This window comes from Cryptotermes secundus, unplaced genomic scaffold (genome assembly GCF_002891405.2).
Source record: "Cryptotermes secundus unplaced genomic scaffold, Csec_1.0 scaffold17, whole genome shotgun sequence".
Classification (NCBI taxonomy): Eukaryota; Metazoa; Arthropoda; class Insecta; order Blattodea; family Kalotermitidae; genus Cryptotermes; species Cryptotermes secundus.
In genome coordinates this window covers 180,403-197,480 of record NW_019729207.1, presented here as the reverse complement: position 1 = coordinate 197,480, position 17,078 = coordinate 180,403, and positions in this window count along the sequence as shown.

Genomic DNA, 17,078 nt, shown 5'->3' with positions numbered 1-17,078 from the left:
ATAGAAAACACCGCTCTATTGCTGCGTGCGTGTATGTTGCGGACGTTACCTAACAACGCCGCTGTTTACCGAGTCACTGCTTAGAAACGGGTATACACGCTTCTCCCATAGGTCTAGCGGTCTTCGAGAAAACTCCATGGAGCTGATGGCCTTGAGAAGCCACTAGTTGTGACGCTACTCAAGAATACCCTACCATTGTATGGAACCCGAAGGTTCATTGCCATGTTCACAACAGCTTTCCACTGGTTCCTATAATGAGTCATATTAATCCAATGCACACCAGCCCATCCTCTTTGCCTAAGATCAATTTTATGATAGTCTCATAGCTACGGCTTGGTATTCCTAATGCACATTTTCCTTCTGACTTTCCCACCAGAATCCTGCATGCATTCATGTTCTTCCACATGCGTGCTACATGCCCTGTCCGTCTCATCCTCCTAGACTTGATCATTCTAATTATATTTTTACAAAGTTTTTAGGAGTAACTAAACAGAATTGAAGGCATATGTACCTTTCCGAATTTGTATATTCAACAATCAACAGTGGGCTCGCGTACATGCCAAAATATGCCGAATTATTTTATTCTAAATAATAATTAAACGAAGTTTCCTCCTACATGAATATAGAGGTCCACACATACGTAAGTATTGTGGCTTGTATATCCCATTGCTAGGCAACGACTGCAAAAGAAGCGGCTATACAACAGCCGTTACTGAGTAACTGCTTTTCAAACAAGCATGTTGACATGGCAGCAATTAGGAACAGCAACAGAGGAACGGTGTTTTCTGAGCGATCACTACCGAGATGTTATAGTGAGGGTCAGTCCATTTTCCAGCGTTGAGGCGGGGTAGAATGCCTCCACCGGAGCCCTGTGACGAAAAGGGAACCCAGTGTCTGGGGGTATGACCGGGCCACCCTGTTCCTCGGGAGTATAAATACGGGGACCTGGCCCTCCAGGTCATGAGTCCCGCGGGACTCGGAACTGAGAATGGCTTCACTGACGAGGACCACCAGCAATTGTAAACGACAGACCCGTTCTCTCGTTAGAGAGGATGTTACGTAAGAACTATAAATAAAAATACTGGTCGTGAGTCTCAAGTCCAAGTCACATTGCGGCTGACGAGCAGTCTGTCTGTCTGTCTGTCTTGGTGTCGAGACCCGGCTGGGGCTCATGACCAGATTTTCTTTTCCTTATATGAAAGTTACTGTCCTGCCCATTTGGGGCGCCCTCTCTGACGAGAGGTCGTGTCTGTCATTTGTCAGTCATAGTCAGTATTAGTAAGTTCACTGTCAGTATTTACATATATTTACAAATTTAATCTTAATTCATATTTCTTTGTGCAATATATACAAGACTCAGTACAGCAGATTTTGCCCTATTTCTAGTAGTATTCGCTACCACGGCAGTCTAGTCACTTGAACGGTCGTACGCCTGACCGCCGCCAAGTTTAAGCCTCTTATACTTTCTGTGTCGGGCTTCGCTTTGTCCTATGTTGCGAACATTCTCATTTTCATGATTTTGTATGACTTCTGCTTGTTTCCTGCATAATTTTGTTATATAGTCATATACGTACAGGATTTTGAATGCCACGTGCAAATAGCGGACCGGTGTGCGCCTTGGAAAATTGCCAATGGTGCGGAGAACCTTGTTTTGCAGGCGTTGCAATTTCACTAGATGGGTGCCTGCCGCAAACTCCCAGGCGGGACTAGCATAACTCATTACGGATCTCATGAGAGCTTTGTGGAGGGTCATTTTAATGTTAGCGCTCAATGGCTCTCATTTGAATAGGGAATATACTCTAATGAATGTTCTGAAGGCCTTGGCTTCGATCATTTCTATGTGTAATCTCCAAGTCACTCTCTTATCGAAGATTACACCTAGATATTTTGCACTATTTACAAATGGAATATTTCGTCCATTTAGAGTGAGACAAGACTCAGGCGGTCGACAACCACGAGAGAAGTATACCCCCTGAGTCTTATCTTCATTAATTTTAATATTCCAGTGCTCACACCAGGTCTCCATTGAGCTGAGACCGCGCTGGAGTTTTCTAATAATAAAACCTCCTTGCGATCTGTCGCATACAGACAGGTGTCGTACGCAAAGAGGGCCAGATGAACACCATGAGTTTGGGGGGCATCATTTATATACAAGTTGAAAAGAGTAGGAGAAAAGACTGAACCTTGTGGCACCCCTGCTTGCATTTCCCTTGGGGTTGACATTTCGCCTTCAACAGAAACCCTGAATTTACGTTGAGAAAGAAAGGACCCAATAAGCTTAGTCAAACCGTTCGAGAATTCCAATTTTGATAAGCTATACAGCAAGCCTGAGTGCCACGTGGTGTCAAAGGCTTTTTCGATATCCAAGAACACCGCGGCCGTTGACATTTTGTTGTTGAAATTAAGGGTCACATGGTCCGCCAGTCTCATACATTGCAATGTCGTGCTGTGACGTGCACGAAAACCAAACTTACTTGCGTTGAGCAGGCCTCTTTCTTCAATATGTTTTTGGAGGAAATTCAAAATTACTTTTTCGAATAGTTTTCCTGTCGTGGACAGGAGGCTAATCGGACGTAAACTTTGCGGGAATTTCGGGTCTTTACCGGGTTAATTTCAATTTTAGATGATATTAATTCAGAGGCGAGGCTTTGAAACCGCTCCCAATCTGTGAATTTTTCAATACGTTCCAAAAGGTTCCTAATTTTAACATGATCCAGTATGTGGAATACTATTGGTAGGTGATCTGAATCTAAAATATCTGTGACGATGACATCTGACACTCTGATATTTTGGGGGACCACAATATCCAGCACGTCACCATTTCCCGTAGGGGAATAATGAGTGGGGCACTGATGTGTAGAGATTTCGAAATCAGTCATATCAAATAAATCCATGAGTTACTCGCCTGAGGGGTTTGAAACCCTGCTATTCCAAAATGGGTGCTTAGCATTCAAATCACCTGCCAAAATACAGTTACGTCTAAAGCTTAAGAGCTCAGTGATGTCAGCATCACTCCAGGCTCTGCCTGGAGATTTATAAACAGCTGCAAGCAGCACTTCGCTATTACCAATTTGTATGCAGACCCCTGTCGCTTCTACTGAAACAAGGGGTGGTAGGTCTACATGGTTATGGGGGATGTCTTTTCTAACTGCAACGGCAGTTCCGCCTTTTCTGCCCAAGTGGCGGTCGGTTCTATAAAGGTGGTAATTTAGAAGAAAGAATCTCTTATGAGGTTTCAGATGTGTCTCTGAAAACAGGCCCACATCTACATGCAGATCTTGCAGCTGTTTACTGAGCTCATAGCGCTGCCTCCCAATGCCGTTCGCATTAAATACTATGACTCTGATGGGTCTATGAATTCTAGTGGCCATTTTGTTTCATGAGGTTTAGTACAATTTTTGTAATGGCCATTATTTTGTCCTCCTCGGACACTGCACCACTGACCTCTGTCATAATCTGCTGTACTACAGTCACTACTCTCAACATATTGTCGAGAGGTTGACTGCTCACAATTGGAGCCTGAACTGACTGCAGTGCAGAGGCCGGTACATTTTGTTGTTTTGTTACTGTAGCTGGGTTTGCCTGTTGTCGCTGTTGTTCTGCGTTGCCTCGTAGTGCCGCCACGAAGGACACGCCTGGGGTGACGAGGTTCGATGAGAACACCATCTCCGTAACAGTTTTCGATGTCCTCTTCGCCTTCCTTTTTGGCAGCTCTTCCCAGGGGTGTCTGCAACACCGAGTCTCAGAGTCAGAGTCAGAGTCAGAGTTACTTTACGACTGGCGGTTTACAGCCAATCAGTTCGTCTTGGCGTCAGGCCCCTTGAGGGCCACGACCAGAGATTTTTTTTCCCAACTGAACTCTTGCGGTAATAGTCCTTATGTAACATCCTCTCTGACGAGAAGATGGGTCTGTCTCTTATGAATACCGAGTCTCAAAGTCAAAGTCACTGACCCCACTGCAAATATTTATTCATCTGTTGTTCTACAATGCATGTTTATTGGCCCGTTACTTATCAATGGATATCCTATGGTTGAGAGCGTAAATCCGAGACTGCTTTTGCCGAACCGTTGCCTAGCAATGGTCATGTGTGCAAAAATTTGATTAATTATGCTGCCAAAGTCTTTTATTCTCTATTACAATTGGTAAATGTACATGAAAACTACAGCTTCGGTTGTTTTATCAAGATATTTCAGTTAGGAAGATAGAGTAGGAAGTATTTTTAATTCAGACTGCCTTACAATCTAATTCGGTTTGTTCTTTCAGCGTCCTGCTCTGTTATGGCAAGTCTTTGAATCGTGTACTGACAGTATATAATTCTCTTTTAATGTGTTCATTAGCAATAAACACGAAGCTTTAATATTAATTATTTATTCACTCTGAATGCCCTTTTTTTATACTTCCCACCAATTTCAGTACAAATCACCTAAGAGTCAATAGCTGTATTTGAATTCAGTGTTTGTTTATTATGAAAGAAGAGTTGATCTTAGTTCCAAATTATTTACTTTATCCGAAATAAGAAACTTCCAAATGGACAGAATATGTTCCTTTCCTCACACCGGCTCACTCACTCACTCCTGGAGCGGAACCCTTCTTGAGAAGCCGCCAATTCTGCAGCTACTCTAGAATTTCCCAGCATTTTATGGAACCCGAAGGTTCATTACCATGTTCATAAGAGCACTCCACTGGTCCCTATCCTGAGCCAGATCAATCCAATCAATACCATCCCATCCTATCTCTCTAAGATCCATTTTAATATTGTCCACCCACCTACGCCTTGGTCTTCCCAGTGGTCTCTTTCCTTCTGGCTTTCCCACCAATATCTTATACGCATTCCTCGTCTCCCCGTTCGTGCTACATGCCCTCCCCGCCTCATCCTCCTTGACTTGATCATTCTAATTATACTTGGAGAAGAGTACAAGTTATGAAGCTCCTCATTATGCAGTTTTCTCCAACCTCCTGTCACTTCATCTCTCTTCGGTCCAGATATTCTCCTCAACACCCTGTTCTCAAACACCCGTAGTCTATGTTCCTCCCTTAATGTCAGAGACCAAGTTTCACACCCATACAGAACCACAGGCAAAATTATAGTTTTGTATATTCTAATATTTATGTTTTTAGACAGCAGACGAGAAGACAAAGGTTCTGAACTGAACGGTAGCAAGCATTACCCGAATTCAATCTCCTCTTAATTTCCTCCTGAATCAGGTTTTGATTGTTTATGGTCGTTCCCAAATACCTGAAGTGTGCCACATTTTCAAAACATCTGTTACCTATCTCACGTTGGCTACATGTTGTTTTCTTGCACATAATTTGAAGATCATTTGTGTCAACACGTCATGTATAGCTCCTTCTGAGGAATGCGCCTGTTAAGTGTATACTGAAAACTTTTTAACTGTCTTGTTATAATTTTATTCCCAATAAAATTGCGTTCAACAAGATGGCGTCTTGTAACGAAGCCAAAAGACTAACACATCGGAATAATGGCGTCTGTAAGTGTAATATGTCTGATGTTCTGATATAAATCCATTGACGTTTGACATCCCCAATATATTCACGATTATTGGTTGAGTGATATAAAGTAGTTGTAATGGAGAATGGTCCTTAATTCTGTATGTGACATGATTTTAAAAAGATTTACGATTTAGTGCTGCTCTCTATACTGCTATATGAATGTTTTCATGAAATCAGCAGGAGAGTCAATGCGCACTGCACAAAAACTTTATCTATGGGGCGCCTTGCTCTATTTTTGGCTTCGGCGCCAAACAAGTTGGAACTCCGTCTCCATGTTATTATGGAGAGAGCTGTAAGTCAGTCAGCAGGTCTAGGCATCTCGGCGTCTGTTAGTTTCATACTTGTTTGTTTGTGTGACGCTGTTTGTTACACACCGGCGCCAACGTCCGTCTGCAGTGACCGGTCAGTTCTGTCCATCACACAGCAAGACACCGAGTTGACAAGGCGCGTCTCCACAGAAGCTGCCTGTGTATTACTGCGCCGTATTCACTCACTGTTACGTAACACAGTAGTGACCGCTTGCGCTCCTCGCCCCAACCCCATACCGACGACTGGACGTCGCTGTCGAGGGGGTGACGCTAGTGGTTCGGATTCAAAAGGTCTCGTGTTCAAACCTCGACCACGTAAACGTCTGTCCTGAATCGTGTTCTATTCCGGAAGGTCGTTGGTTCGATATCCGATGAGGTCATTGGATTTTTCAGTTGACCCAATCCCTCCAGCCGCACTACGGCCCTGAGGTCGACTCAGCCTCTAACAGAAATGAGTACCAGGAATCTCGTCTTTTCTATGGTTCTACATCTCTTTGGACCTTGGCCGTTTTTTCCAGTTTCTTGATCCTATACACAGCCTGTTGGACTCCTTGGACGGGGATCAGCCCGTCGCAAGGTCTCTACCTACACTAGAACACCATAAACAGAATAAAAGGACATAAACATCTATGCTTCGAGTAGGATTCGAACCCACGATCCCAGTATTGGAGCGGGCGAAGACTATTCATGACTTAAACAGCGGCGACTGTGATTTCTCACCCCATAAGAATCTTCCTGCTGGTAAAAAAGAGGCCGGCTCATAAGACTGACCTCACCGCCATCTGTAAGCCGATTGTCTAGTAAAATGTGGGAGCCTCGACGTCTCACAGCCCTACGGGCCTCCAGGGCCTATTACGGGGATAGCTTCACCTTTTTTTTACCTTATTCTCCCTAAACAAACGCTGGGATAGTACTCAAATTGGCCACGACCGCTCCCTCCCACATCTTTCCAATTCATTTTTAACCAGTTATCCTAACTTTCGACACTATACGTGCTGAGCTACTATCAGCGTCCTTATATAAACGCAAAATAAATTAATGATATCGTCCAGACATGAATTGTTGTTTTCGTCATATCTGTCCTTCCGTACGCTACGGCGCAGGTCACAACTTCAGGTTCGCTGAAATTTGACACCGCGTGGGAGGTTGCCAAACATTGCACACATAATGCGTATATTGCAATATTGGCTGCTGTCGGACAAAACCGGACACGTCGCACGAAGACGCACGCACGTTTCTTCGCGCAACTGAGTGTTACTCGTTGAATGTTTACCGGAGCGAAAAATGTTTCTTGCAGAAGTTGCAAGGTAACAAATTTTGAAACGCACATTCTAAGCGCCGTATACTTTTTAATGAAATTTTCTCTTCCCGCCTGCACGTTTCGATAGATCTCTGCTATTTGCAGCGGTGTTTAGTTAACACACCCTCACATTATATGACGTCAGTACGTGGAGCCGGGATAACGCAGTCAGTATAGCGACTGGCTACTGACTGGACGTGAGGAGCCGGGATAGCGCAGTCAGTATAGCGACTGGCTACTGACTGGACGTGAGGAGCCGGGATAGCGCAGTCGGTATAGCGACTGGCTACTGACTGGACGTGAGGAGCCGGGATAGCGCAGTCGGTATAGCGACTGGCTACTGACTGGACGTGAGGAGCCGGNAGTCGGTATAGCGACTGGCTGTGGGCGGGACGTGAGGAGCCGGGATAGCGCAGTCGGTACAGCGAGTGGCTACGGACTGGATGTGAGGAGCCGGGTTAGCGCAGTCGGTACAGCGACTGGCTACTGACTGGACGTGAGGAGCCGGGATAGCGCAGTCGGTATAGCGACTGGCTGTGGGCGGGACGTGAGGAGCCGGGATAGCGCAGTCGGTATAGCGACTGGCTGTGGGCGGGACGTGAGGAGCCGGGATAGCGCAGTCGGTATAGCGACTGGCTGTGGGCGGGACGTGAGGAGCCGGGATAGCGCAGTCGGTATAGCGACTGGCTGTGGGCGGGACGTGAGGAGCCGGGATAGCGCAGTCGGTATAGCGACTGGCTGTGGGCGGGACGTGAGGAGCCGGGATAGCGCAGTCGGTATAGCGACTGGCTGTGGGCGGGACGTGAGGAGCCGGGATAGCGCAGTCGGTATAGCGACTGGCTGTGGGCGGGACGTGAGGAGCCGGGATAGCGCAGTCGGTATAGCGACTGGCTGTGGGCGGGACGTGAGGAGCCGGGATAGCGCAGTCGGTATAGCGACTGGCTGTGGGCGGGACGTGAGGAGCCGGGATAGCGCAGTCGGTATAGCGACTGGCTGTGGGCGGGACGTGAGGAGCCGGGATAGCGCAGTCGGTATAGCGACTGGCTGTGGGCGGGACGTGAGGAGCCGGGATAGCGCAGTCGGTATAGCGACTGGCTGTGGGCGGGACGTGAGGAGCCGGGATAGCGCAGTCGGTATAGCGACTGGCTGTGGGCGGGACGTGAGGAGCCGGGATAGCGCAGTCGGTATAGCGACTGGCTGTGGGCGGGACGTGAGGAGCCGGGATAGCGCAGTCGGTACACCGACTGGCTACTGACTGGACGTGAGGAGCCGGGATAGCGCAGTCGGTACACCGACTGGCTACTGACTGGACGACCGAGATGTTGGCGTTCGAGTCCCGGTAGTGTCAACAATTTTCTTTTCTCCACCTCGTTCAAACCGGCTCTGAGGCTCACCCAGCCTTCTATCCAGTGAGTACCAGGGGTAAAGCTGTAGGGGCGTGAAGCTGGCCACTTACCTCCAACTAGTGCCGAGGTCAAGAAAATGTGGATCTGTACACACACTCCCCCATACGCCTTCATGACCTAGTGCTTAATTAGTTAATCACAATAACAAATTTACTTTTTACTTTATGATGTCGATACGTTAAAATACTGCGACATGTAGTCCCGTTGCTAGGTAACGACAGCGAAATAAGCAACTATACAACGGCCGCTACTAGGCAGCGGCCCGTGAACAGCAAAAGAGGAATTGTGGTCTCTGTGCTGCCCGTGCCGAGATGTTACAAGCAGGACAATTTGGGAGTGAGGAGTGAACTTATTGGTGAGTTAGTGATTCAAATGTTTTGAGCTGTTGCTGTTAGAAACTGGTAACTGAGGCGGAGACAGTTCGGATGGGTAAGTCAGGGAAAGGTGACGTAGGAGAAGACTGATAAAAATTAGGAGACAGGGGAGAAGAGAACAACAGCGAACAAACGCAGAAGGCTTCTTTCTGATTCCCGAAAAGCATAATTTTCAATCTCTGAGTTGTTTCTTTTGCAATTTCGCGCCCTCGCATGTGGAGGACAATAAATTGTGTTTGAGATTATTGCATATATCTGTGTAGATGGGTAATTACTTGTTTCTGCCTGGAATCATATGCAGGAGTGACAGGATGGAGTATTTATCACCACTTAAAGAACACTGTTTGCCCACATACCGGTGCTTCAAGCCATGGTTTACAATCTACGAATCTCGTACCACAGTCGGCCTGTCCTTCAATCCCGTTGCAGTTTTTATAAAAACAAATGTCATTTCCTTATTTAGTCAACAAGCTGAGACATATGCCGCTAATGCCGTGACAATTCTGTTTTCTTTTTCAAACTTTTGATATTCTCGATAGCTCAGTCTGTATAAGAATCTGGTTACTGGCTGCACGACCGAGTAATCAGGATTCGATTCCAGGCAGAGGTAAGATATTTTTTCTTTTCCGTTACATCAAGACCCAGCCTCCTATCTGCTGGGTACTGGAATCGATTTCCCCGGGGAATACAGCGGCTGTTAACGTGAAACTAGCCTCTCATCTCCATCTAGTACCGAAGTCTAGAATGGTGGAGCTATACCTCCACTCCCCATACGTCTTCATGGCGAATTGCTTAATCAATTAAGCACAAGGATAAATTTGCATTTACCTTTTATTTTAGAGCAAGAATCATGAGCTCGGTTTGGCGGAGACAGAAACTGGGATGACAAAGCCAGAATTACAGATGCAAAAATTAAATTTACGAAGTTAGTATTACTCCTCCAGATAGCAGCACAGCATAGCATATGTTGTCATTTAATGAATTTTAATATTTTAGTGCGAATGTGGCTGTCTTTCTAGAGTGTTTCAAATTCATAGCGTGCGTAAACTGTGATTTTGAAGTGTCCCTCTATGGAGTGCAACATGAAATTAAAGAAAGACTGCCAACGCGCAAGCGCAACTGGGCTTTACTATAGGCCGCAACACTCTCAAGCTGGCCCTCACTCAGCTTCTAACTTAAGAGTGAGAGGTTCAGAACGAAATGTCACATTTTACTCATACCTGACATACAGGCCGCCAAGTGGCGCCTCCATCGGTATTCCTGCTAACTCGTTGCAACTGGTACGGAGAGGACGTAACATTACTTTTTATTACTTTGTCACGTGACACAGTGACTATACACAACTAACTACGAGAATCTCCCCCAGTTACACTGTAAACTAAAGTGCACAAAAAATCTTCTCAATCTTCACTAGCCGTTGCTTGGTAGCGGCTTCCAACTGCAGGCATTTCTCTTCCTATGGGTTCCCGAACTGTCCCAGGCCTCAGCTACCAGCTTCTCATATTTCACAGCTGCAACTTTCAACTGTCTCAACCAACCACTCAGAGTCAGAGGCAGGGTTACTTTACGACTGGCGGTTTACCGCCAATCAGTTCGTCCCTTATGTAACTTCCTCTCTGAAGAGAGGATGGGTCAGTCGTTTACAATTGATGCTGGTCCTCGCCAGCACAGTCATTCTCAAATCTGAGTCCCATGGGTCTCATGACCATATTTTACTGTCTCATATTCGAGATTCCCCCAACCTGGAGGGCCAGGTCCTCGTCTTTACATCCCACAGGAAAAAGTTGGCCCAGTTATACCCCCAGGCCCTGGGATCCCTTTTCATCGCCTCCTATAACTCGCAGGCACAGCCACCGACCATTTAGTTCTCGTTAAATAACCGCGTGCTTTTCAGTACTTGTATAGTCTGTACCGAGCAGGTTGGGGTAGCGGTGAGGTCCTAGAGAGTAAACTCTCACTAATCCGGATTAACTGGGGGGGGGTCATCCTGAGTAGTGCAGCAGAAGGTATTTTTTTTATTGCTAGTGGGGTGGGACTAAGTCCCTTGTACTGCGGCCACTTCTGGCCTATTGTACCAGCCCAAGATGATAGGTGAGGGTGATCGTGGAGCAATTGGTGGAATGAAGATTGGCAGGGGAAATCGAAGTACTCAGAGAAAACCTGCCCAATCGTCACTTTGTCCACCACAAATCCCACTTGACCAGACCCGAGATAGAATCCGGGCCGCCGTGGTGGGAAACCAACGACTAACCGCTTGAGCTATGGCGCGCCCACGAAGCAGGAGGTAACCCCAAAAGACAAAGAAATACTCAGAACACAAATGGAAAATAAAATTATATAAGCAGTGCTGACGAAAAGAAATATGCATATCACTGTAGAGCCTTTATTTAAAAACTATAAAAAGACAATACATTTATTCATCGATAGAAGACTCAGAAGTTGTACTTGTTTTTTAACGTAACAATGCAGGTTTGAAGAAACTCTGAAGTTTTGTCTGAAGAGACAAGTGACTCATCTGCCTTCCTAAATGACTGTCTTTTTAAAGCACGTACTCAACTGTGAACAACATTTTTCATATTTTAGTCCGGATTAGCGAGAGTTTACGAGTTTACTATACTTACACGACGAGGGAAGGGTCATTTCGAATTTCGACCGTGACACGAGCTGCCCTGACTGACGATTTTCTTCAGTCACTACAGGCAAATGCCGGAATAATGCCTGAAATAGGCCTGGGCCGTTTTATTTCCCATGTTTCTCCAAATCATCTTACTGGCCTATGCTGTATATAGTCTAGCTAGTGACAGAGTCATGAAGCGAAACACAGATGATGCACCACTGTGCAGTCCGTTGCAAGTCAACGTACGTTTCGGAGGAACATGTCTCAATCTTCAGCTGTGCTATCTAACTTCACGTTTCACTCTTCGAACCCAAAGATGGAGGAGACATATTCTTTGACTTTTCAACGGACTACATGGGGTTTATCCCAGAAAATAGAAGTGTTCATAAATACTTCTGTGAGAACCGCGAATCCTACATAATCTGCATACGCTACGAAGAATAAAAATTTAGGAAAGGCCATGCTGTGTCGTGTATGAGGGTTTGAGATCAGTGTCACAACCTTAAGCACGGAGAAGTGTGTTCAAGTAACATTATTAACTTCCTCCCCGTTCTACTTTCTTGTTCCCGCGCTGTTGGCGCCGGATGGCGCTTCTAATGACCAGGGTCACAGGAAGCCCGGCGACATGTCAACACTGTTCCCGCCTCACCTCTCGCCTTGACACGAGGGGAAGTCGGATGCTGCATTAACGTGCAGCAAGCAGACGCCGTGCGTCTTGCCACAGCGCGGAATAGAGATAAAGAGGCCTTCATTTAATGGTAACACGACGGGCCCCAACAGGGGAGGGGAGGGCAAACAGGGCAACCGCCCCCCCCCATAACTTTCTGGAAAAACAAAGACAAATGAAAACTGGAGAAATCCCTGTACTTGATTGATCTCCTCGCCATGAAGACGTATGTGGAGTGGAGGTACAGCTCCATGCATTATTAAGCAAGAGATGGAATTCGGAAGCTTCGCGCCTCAGTTACTCTCCCCCCCCCCACAAAGAGCCCACTGTACCCGTTCAACAGGAGACCGTGTGGGCCTCAGAGGCGGTATGAACGTTGCGGAGTGGACAGAAATTTGTCAAACCAGCAGCACGTCGCTATACCGACTGAGCTATCGCACCTCCACGAAGGAAGAAGTGTACCGGATACAGACAACAAGGATTCCTGGAAGACATAATCGCCTACTTTCGTTCCGTTACATATTCAGTATTTGATGGATACGGATAGGAAGCCTAGGGGTCAGAATTCGATTCTCGGTAGGGGAAAGAATTTCTCTCCTCAACGTCGTCCAGACCGGCTCTGGGGTCGACCCACCCTTCTATCCAATTGGTACCGGAGGTAAAGCGACCGGGGCGTGAAGTTGACCACTCACCCCCAGCTTTTGCCCAGGTCAAGAAAATGTGGATCTAACTATCCACTCCCCCATACGCATCCGTGACGTAGTGCTTAATTTGTTAAGCACAAGGACAGTTTTACCCATTTTACGACACTGATAGTGTTTATTCGTTCCGCGGGCACGTGCTTATCTAGGCGTTGTCTAGTGAAGATAGTGGGGGCAGACACATACAGGTAGCAACGCGTTCTACTGTGTCTACTTTTATTTTTTCGAAATAAGGACAGGAGATAATACAAATTATAATTAGTTTTTATTAAAGAAATATTCTTCTATCCTGAATACTGTACGGACACCAGTAAAAATAGCCTTTAAAGTCTCAAAAGTACATTCGTAAGAAAATTTTCGGATTCTCCCTTTTTGGGAAACTGGATGCCTCCCCATTTGCCGGAAAACAGCTCTGGTGTGCCCCGCCATATCGAATTGCAGTCAGAGCATAAGCTTCTATCCTGTACACACAGCTAACCCCGCGGAGCAGAAGCACTTCTCAGAAGCTGACAGTCGCCCATCTAGTCAATAAATCCTTCTCCTTCGATTGAACCAGAATGCCCATTACCGTGTTCACAACAAGCAGCCAATGGACTCTAACATCAGCCACTTTAAGATACTTTTTAATATTATCCTTCCATCTACTCCTAAACCTTCAAATTGGTCAGTGATATATGAGGTTTACACGGCAGTAACTATGAAGGTTACTATCCCCTGGAATGTGACGTCGTGTAGGCTGATAGATGCCGACGTTTCGGGAAATCGAGGCAGCAAGTCCCCACTATACGTTGGTATTTACAAAACTATACGGCGTCAAATGGCAGGACACACAATCTTCGTTCTTCCTTTCATGGTTTCAGATTAGAAGTCTGCATATATTTTTTAATCCTTTCATGCGTGCTACATGCCCGTGAGTATATCATTCTCCTTGAATTCATCACCTTCATCACGTTTGTTGCAGACACCAAATTACGAAGCTTCTCCTTGCATATTTTTCTCCATTCTCCTGTTAATGTTTTCTCTTTTATGTACAGACATTCCCCTTTAGCACTCTGCCCCCCATAGCGGTCACTATCAGAATTCACGTCTTCTGAGATATGACGCCGTGCACTTTGGTAATTAGTTACCACCGCTTTCGATGAACCTACTGATTACATCGTCAAGGAAGAAGAATTGAACTGCTGGCGTTACTGAATATGAAAATTATTGTCTTCAACGATATAACGCCGTGCAGTCTGGTAGATCTGGACCCGACATTTAGAAGGAACCTGCAACCTCCATCTTCAGTACAATTTTTCAGGGCTACATTCATCGTCACCTAATGTGACACGTAGCCCGAGTTACTGAGAACCTCATTAAAAATGTCAACCATCTCCGTGACTAATTAAATATGTATTACGCCGTGAAGATGAATGGAGGAGTGGAGGTATATTGTTGCGCATTTGGTGCTAGATGGAGGTAAGTGGACTTGGCGGTTTTACTCCTGGGGAATTGGACCCCCCGTGCCCACTGGAGAGAAAACTGGACAGATATCGGGGCTTTATAGACATTGTAGAGAATAGAGGAACATTCTGTCTCTGCAAAAATTCGATCCCCGGTTCCTCTGTCATCCAGTCCATACATATCCTTGTCATTATATCAACTGAGTCATCGAAAAAGAATTCCTGGATTCTAAAATTCTCTCACTTAAGAACTGTTAAAAATGCCGGTATGATTCCAGAGTTAAGTTGCTAACAAATGTCTGGAGTTTTTATCTGACCTCAGTACGTTTCGATATGTGCTCCACTTATCGATCGGCAGATATCGAGACTCTGTTCGACTTGCTGAATCATATCTGCAGGTATAGTTGCGACTGCTCCTGTGATCCTGTGCCGTAGCTGCCGGAGATCTCGAATCTTTCCACCGTACACAGTGTTCTTGATTTAGCCACATAAAAAGTACATCGGGGTAAGATGTGGTTTGGGACGCGCCATAGCTCAAGCGGTTAGCAACTGGCTTCCCACCACGGCGGCCCGGTTTCATCTCGGGTCTGGTCAAATGGGATTTGTTGTGGATAAAGTGGCGCTGGGGAAAGTTTTCTCCAAGTACTTAGGTTTCCCCTGCCAATCTTCATTCCACCAATTGTTCCACAATCACCCTCACCTATCATCTGGGGGCTGGTACAATAGGCCAGAAGTGGCCACAGTACAAGGGACTTAGTCCCACCCCACTAGCCATAAAAAAAATAAGATAACATCGCTCGCTACCCACTATAAACTAAATATATCCAAAATTTGATTTGTTTCATTCTGGCCTGTCACACTAACAATATCATAAGAGATTAAACAGTTCCGTCCAGTGTGACTAGTAAAGATTTTTCTTATATCAGTCCTTCATCCCTTACATGTTTCAGTCTTTACAGACCATCCTCAGAGGGATTCAATAAAATCGGAAGCCACTATCACAATTTGTTTTTAATTCTAAAATGCATATATACATATAATGTTGATAAAATACAATGGATATAAAATCTAATGTTTTAATATTCACAGCGGCTGTCTTAGTATGCTAAAATACAGGGTTACTACAAATAATTGATTCCATTTCAAAACACTATATTGGTAACCCCGTGCTTTTCCGTTTACACAGACAACCAGTATCCTTAAACTGCCAATACCACCGCAGAATGCTCTGTTTACATGGTGGGTCTTTTCTGTGCTCTGCTCTGAATGCACGCTGCACTGCAATAACAGACGAACATCTCGCATACTCCAACACACAGAAACTCTTTTCCAGCTTCTTCGCCATTTTGTGAGGCACTGCACTCGTGCTGCCAACTGGTGTATCACAATGCAAACTTGGTGAGTTTGCGGTTCTTTTCTTGTAACAGTCATATTTGTATGTGTAATACTTTGGAAAATATAGTATTTTGAAATGGAATGATCACCCGTAGTAACCATGTATATTAAACTCTTTACTAGTCACACCGGTCCGAAATGTTTAACCTCTTATAAATATATCCAAAACTCGTGTTCTTTCGCCGCGTTTTAAAACTTGAATCATATCGACGTGTTTAACAATTTTTTATTGATAGATTCTTATAATCCCGGAATTCTTTTTCGATGAACCTGTATATTTCGGCAACGTAGTGTGCGGTGTGGACTTGTCCCTGTTTGACTGCACTGTGAATACCTTATCAAGTCCGCTTTTTTATTGCTAGTGGGGTGGGACTAAGTCCCTTGTACTGCGGCCACTTCTGGCCTATTGTACCAGCCCCAAATGATAGGTGAGGGTGATTGTGGAGCAATTGGTGGAATGAAGACTGGCAGGGGAAACCGAAGTACTCGGAGAAAACCTGCCCCAGCGCCACGTTGTCCATCACAAATCTCACTTGACCAGACCCGGGATGGAACCCAGGCCGCCGCTGTGGGATGCCAGCGACTAACCGCTTGAGCTATGGCGCTGCCCTAACAAGTCCGTTACTGTTGCGCTTTGGGGCCCCGCAGTTTGGCTCCCTCTTTACTGTGCTCTGTGCTTCCACTTACATCAACACGGTTCATGTGCTCGGCATTAGCTCTACAGTTACGGTAGAACAACCATTAACGAATCACATCTGGTAAACAAAAACACTGCTGGAATCTTTCAAATAAAATATTTTAAAATGTTAATTTATAATTACGTTTATTAATTTTCCATGTTTCACCCGTTTTAAAAGTTTTTAAATGTTTATTTTTATAATAATACAGTACATTATAAAAGTGTTTTTTCGTAAGGGTAAAAAAAAGGTGAAGCTATCCCAGGCCGTGGAGGCCCATAGAAATGTGAGACGTCGAGGATTCCACATTTTCTAGACAATCGGCTCACAGATGGCGGTGAGATTAAGTAAAGCTATCCCTGTAACAGGCCGTAGAGGCCCATAGAAAAGTGAGACGTCGAGGATTCCACATTTTCTAGACAATCGGCTCACAGATGGCGGTGAGATTAAGTAAAGCTGTAACAGGTCGTAGAGGCCCATAGGGTTGTGAGATGTCAAGGCTCCCACATTTGCTACACAATTGGCTCACAGATGGTGGTGAATTTAAATAAATCTATCCCTCTAACAGACCGCGGAGGTACATAAGGTTGTGAGAAGTCGAGGCTCCCACATTTTTCTAGAAAATCGGCTCACAGGTGGCGGTGAGGTTGTCAGCCTTAAGCGCCAGCCGCTCTTTTCC